Here is a 6,303-nt window from a genome sequence, read left to right on the forward strand (position 1 = left end):
ATTTGTCATGTTTACATTGGCTTGGTAAAACAGTTGCATTTTCTTTCCTTCTTGTTTGCAGCTGTTAAAGGGTATTTATGATAGATTTAACATCTCCTTAATAATCCTTCAGATAAGCTGCGCTCTGATGCGATCCACTGACGTAACCACTCGCTCTGTTCACTTCTTATTTACTCCACTTGATGAGCTGCACATAGGGTTGGCGAGCAGATTGCGCCACATAGCACGACTTTTATGCGTGAAGGATTTTTTTGAACATTCCAAAATTCTCTTTGCACAATTGCACATGCCAGCGCCCCTCTCACGTTCCATCTACAACCATTAAAGATGAGTTTACTCTACTGCATGACACAGGTCGTGCAAGTGCGTGAATCAAAGTCATGCAAGTGTCAGTGGGCCCTAGCTCTAGAGAATGTGTGGAGAATTTGGGGTTAGAGGGAGGGAGTGGGGAATGCAACTACAAAAACTTTGTACTGTTGTACAACATAAGGCATGTTTGCATGATGGACTGTACAAAATAACACCTGAAATGCTAGATTTCTTGTATCCTCAATGCTAGAAGGTCTTTTAAGTGTTGTGAGAAGGAATCCCAACATAACAAATAAGTACATCTTACAACACTCGAAGGACAACCCAGAGTTCAACACTCACACCTCACATGTGTGACACTGATTTATGCAAGCAATTTTTTTTAATTCAGTGATACCATAAAATATGGATATGTATGGCACTGGCATTTCATCAAAAGTTAAACTGTTATGACTTTGAGTTTGACCTTTCAAGGTCACCTAAAGTCAAATGTCATATGATGTCATACTAGTGTTTAATAGTAACCATAGGTCTGTCCATAACAACTACTCAAAATAGTCCTTTTAAATATTGCCCTAAATACAGCATGAGTACTGTCAAAATGTTGACATGCTTTGTGACTCTGATCTTGACATCAGTTGTTAACACATACTTATTTAAACAAGACGTCCAACTCCGTGGACACAAAAGTTGTGTCTCTTTGTTATTACTAGCAAGTGTCATAATTATTCCCATTTAAAACATTGGCTATATTGTTTTTTTTTTTTCATGCTCATCTTTGGCATTAATTACCCCCCATACACAGAGCACATTCATTATGATGAATGAGCTACACTGTCGTTTGGCAAAGACTACATTCTGGATTTTGTGATTAAGAAAATGCAATTGTCTCCACTGCACTTTCTCTGCATATTATCTGCTTTTTCTTTTTCTTTTTTTTTTACACAATATGACTGCTGCTGCATTATAGCTGTTCAGAGTGGGTAGTGTTCCTCTGTATGTGGGCCCCAAGCAGCACAGCAGGAGCCCTTGTCTGCTGCTGCATGCAGCAACTAATCAGACCCCATTTATACCATTATTTTAATGGTGACTTATTTGGGGTCACATGAACTGACCTCTACTGGACGTCCTGTGAGGTAGTGTGGCTGTCATGGAAGCTGTCACAAATTAAGTGCATGCTGAATAGTGCAAATCGATGCTTTTGTGTCTGTCAGAACAGAAGTGCAGCTCTTCTGCACATCTGCAAGTCCTCTGGAACCGAACTGAATTCATTTTTATATTATATGCAGTAAACTGAGAAATTGCCTAATTCAAACCTAACATCATATATCTATAGATAGATAGATAGATAGATAGATAGATAGATAGATAGATAGATAGATAGATAGATAGATAGATAGACTGTGTGTGTATATATATATATTTGTTGTGATTTGGCGCTATATAAATAAAATTGATTGATTGATATATATATATATATATATATATATATATATATATATATATATACGCAACAAAAATATAAACGCAACACTTTTGGTTTTGCTCCCATTTTGTATGAGATGAACTCAAAGATCTAAAACTTTTTCCACATACACAATATCACCATTTCCCTCAAATATTGTTCACAAACCAGTCTAAATCTGTGATAGTGAGCACTTCTCCTTTGCTGAGATAATCCATCCCACCTCACAGGTGTGCCATATCAAGATGCTGATTAGACACCATGATTAGTGCACAGGTGTGCCTTAGACTGCCCACAATAAAAGGCCACTCTGAAAGGTGCAGTTTTGTTTTATTGGGGGGGGGGGATACCAGTCAGTATCTGGTGTGACCACCATTTGCCTCATGCAGTGCAACACATCTCCTTCGCATAGAGTTGATCAGGTTGTCAATTGTGGCCTGTGGAATGTTGGTCCACTCCTCTTCAATGGCTGTGCGAAGTTGCGACGACGAACTGGAGTCAGGTCGAGACCCCGATGAGGACGACGAGCATGCAGATGAGCTTCCCTGAGACGGTTTCTGACAGTTTGTGCAGAACTTCTTTGGTTATGCAAACCGATTGTTTCAGCAGCTGTCCGAGTGGCTGGTCTCAGATGATCTTGGAGGTGAACATGCTGGATGTGGAGGTCCTGGGCTGGTGTGGTTACACGTGGTCTGCGGTTGTGAGGCTGGTTGGATGTACTGCCAAATTCTCTGAAACACCTTTGGAGATGGCTTATGGTAGAGAAATGAACATTCAATACATGAGCAACAGCTCTGGTTGACATTCCTGCTGTCAGCATGCCAATTGCACGCTCCCTCAAATCTTGCGACATCTGTGGCATTGTGCTGTGTGATAAAACTGCACCTTTCAGAGTGGCCTTTTATTGTGGGCAGTCTAAGGCACACCTGTGCACTAATCATGGTGTCTAATCAGCATCTTGATATGGCACACCTGTGAGGTGGGATGGATTATCTCAGCAAAGGAGAAGTGCTCACTATCACAGATTTAGACTGGTTTGTGAACAATATTTGAGGGAAATGGTGATATTGTGTATGTGGAAAAAGTTTTAGATCTTTGAGTTCATCTCATACAAAATGGGAGCAAAACCAAAAGTGTTGCGTTTATATTTTTGTTGAGTGTATATATAAAAATCTGTGTGGGCTTTTAACTTCATTAACTCTTTCAATAATCAAATCAATCAAATCAATGGTCATTCTCACATCATCACTCTTTCTCTGATTTTCTCTGATTACCAAAAACATATAGTTTGTTTTGTCCAAATTTAAAAACAACTTATTTTCATTAAACTAATTTCTCACTTTTATCATTTCTTCTATTATTCTTCCTGTTATTTCCAACAGATTACTTCCTGAGTGATATATATACTGGTATCATCAGCAAACAACAAAAAATTTTACATTTTCAATGATTCACAAATATCATTAATAAACAAAAGAAAAGCAAAGGCCCTAAAACAGAGTAGACCCTTGCAGGACTCCACATATGTCCTCTCTACCATCAGAATTTTACCCATTAATATATACATACTGTTGATGGTTTGTAATATAACTTTGAAGCCACTGGTGTGCTGTGCCCCTAATCCCATACTTATATAATTTTGATAATAACAACTCATGATTTATGGTGTCGAATGCTTTGCGTAAATCAATAAATACTTCAACTATATACTCCTTTCTTTCAATTGTAGCTATAATTGTTTCTTCCAGTTCTATAAGTGCTAAGCTTGTGGATCGCTGAGATCTAAATCCATATTGTTTTTCGTTAATTAACTTTTGTTTCTCAAAAAATTTGTTTAGTTTTTGAGTGAACCATTTCTCAAGAACTCTAGAAAACAATGAGAGCTGCGACACTGGTCTGTAGTTGTTAAATTTGTGTTCGGCCCCATTTTTGAAGATGGGGATTCCTTTAGTAACTTTCATTTCTTCTGGAAAAACACAATTTTTTATGGAAAGATTACAAATGAAGCTCAACGGTTTAACAATGCAATTTCGGTTTCAATTTATTTTCATTTATATAGCGCAAAATCACTGCAAAGCTGCCTCAAGACAAGTAAGGTCTAACCTTACCAACCCCTAGAGCAAGCACACAAGTGATAGTGGTAAGGAAAAACTCCCTCTGATGCAGTCAATGGTTTGTTTAATAATTATCATATCTAGTCCATCCCTGTCTGTAGATGATTTACTTTTACATCTCCTTACTATAGATAAGACTTCCTGTTCACTGACCTCCCCAACAAACATAGACTGCCTTATCCTGCTTCCCATTTTAGTTGTTTTCTTTTGGTTGGTTGTATTCATGTATTTTGCAATAATACTTGTAGCGCCAATATTTGTAAAAAAAAAAAAAAAAAAAAAAAGTTAAATTCATTTGCAAGATTTTTGCTGTTGATATACACATCATTCTCAACAAAATAATCTGGTATCTGTTTGTGTTTTGAGTTTAGTCTCATTGCTTTGTTTCCATAATTTTCTATTATAATAGTCATTCTCAGCAGTTCTCATAATAGTTGTTAGTTTGGTTAAATATGTTTTGTATTTTATCTCACTGTTGGGTGTCCATTTTTTTAAAATAGTTTCTATACAATTTATTTTTCTTAGCTTCACATTTGGAAAATGCCCAATCAGTAGACAGTCTTGTGGACAGTTTGAACTTAGTGCTGGAATGTCTCAAACCAAAACCTACTTCCAGGCATACATACAACCATACAACCCCTGGCAATAATTATGGAATCACCGGCCTCGGAGGATGTTCATTCAGTTGTTTAATTTTGTAGAAAAAAGCAGATCACAGACAAGACACAAAACTAAAGTCATTTCAAATGGCAACTTTCTGGCTTTAAGAAACACTATAAGAAATCAGGAAAAAAATTGTGGCAGTCAGTAACGGTTACTTTTTTAGACCAAGCAGAGGAAAAAAATATGGAATCACTCAGTTCTGAGGAAAAAATTATGGAATTATGAAAAACAAAAAAATGCTCCAACACATCACTAGTATTTTGTTGCACCACCTCTGGCTTTTATAACAGCTTGCAGTCTCTGAGGCATGGACTTAATGAGTGACAAACAGTACTCTTCATCAATCTGGCTCCAACTTTCTCTGATTGCTGTTGTCAGATCAGCTTTGCAGGTTGGAGCCTTGTCATGGACCATTTTCTTCAACTTCCACCAAAGACTGTCAATTGGATTAAGATCCGGACTATTTGCAGGCCATGACACTGACCCTATGTGTCTTTTTGCAAGGATTGTTTTCACAGTTTTTGCTCTATGGCAAGATGCATTATCATATTGAAAAATGATTTCATCATCCCCAAACATCCTTTCAATTGATGGGATAAGAAAAGTGTCCAAAATATCAACGTAAACTTGTGCATTTATTGATGATGTAATGACAGTCATCTCCCCAGTGCCTTTACCTGACATGCAGCCCCATATCATCAATAACTGTGGAAATTTACATGTTCTCTTCAGGCAGTCATCTTTATAAATCTCATTGGAACGGCACCAAACAAAAGTTCCAGCATCATCACCTTGCCCAATGCAGATTTGAGATTCATCACTGAATATGACTTTCATCCAGTCATCCACAGTCCACGATTGCTTTTCCTTAGCCCATTGTAACCTTGTTTTTTTCTGTTTAGGTGTTAATGATGGCTTTCGTTTAGCTTTTCTGTATGTAAATCCCATTTCCTTTAGGCGGTTTCTTACAGTTCGGTCACAGACATTGACTCCAGTTTCCTCCCATTCATTCCTCATTTGTTTTGTTGTGCATTTTCAATTTTTGAGACATATTGCTTTAAGTTTTCTGTCTTGATGCTTTGATGTCTTCCTTGGTCTACCAGTATGTTTGCCTTTAACAACCTTCCCATGTTGTTTGTATTTGGTCCAGAGTTTAGACACAGCTGACTGTGAACAACAAACATCTTTTGCAACATTGCGTGATGATTTACCCTCTTTTAAGAGTTTGATAATCCTCTCCTTTGTTTCAGTTGACATCTCTCGTGTTGGAGCCATGATTCATGTCAGTCCACTTGGTGCAACAGCTCTCCAAGGTGTGATCACTCCTTTTTAGATGCAGACTAACGAGCAGATCTGATTTGATGCAGGTGTTAGTTTTGGGGATTAAAATTTACAGGGTGATTCCATAATTTATTCCTCAGAATTGAGTGATTCCATATTTTTTTCCCTCTGCTTGGTCTAAAAAAGTAACCGTTACTGACTGCCACAATTTTTTTTCTTGATTTCTTATAGTGTTTCTTAAAGCCAGAAAGTTGCCATTTGAAATGACTTGAGTTTTGTGTCATGTCTGTGATCTGCTTTTTTTCTACAAAATTAAACAACTGAATGAACATCCTCCGAGGCCGGTGATTCCATAATTATTGCCAGGGGTTGTATATACTACTCTTGAAACACCCCTAAATCCAATCAGTCCAACTGTCAACCCCACTGTGGTCCTTAGTCTGGGTCTCATCATTGTTGATTAACGATCAC

Source organism: Thalassophryne amazonica, chromosome 2 (genome assembly GCF_902500255.1).
Source record: "Thalassophryne amazonica chromosome 2, fThaAma1.1, whole genome shotgun sequence".
In the NCBI taxonomy this organism is placed as follows: Eukaryota; Metazoa; Chordata; class Actinopteri; order Batrachoidiformes; family Batrachoididae; genus Thalassophryne; species Thalassophryne amazonica.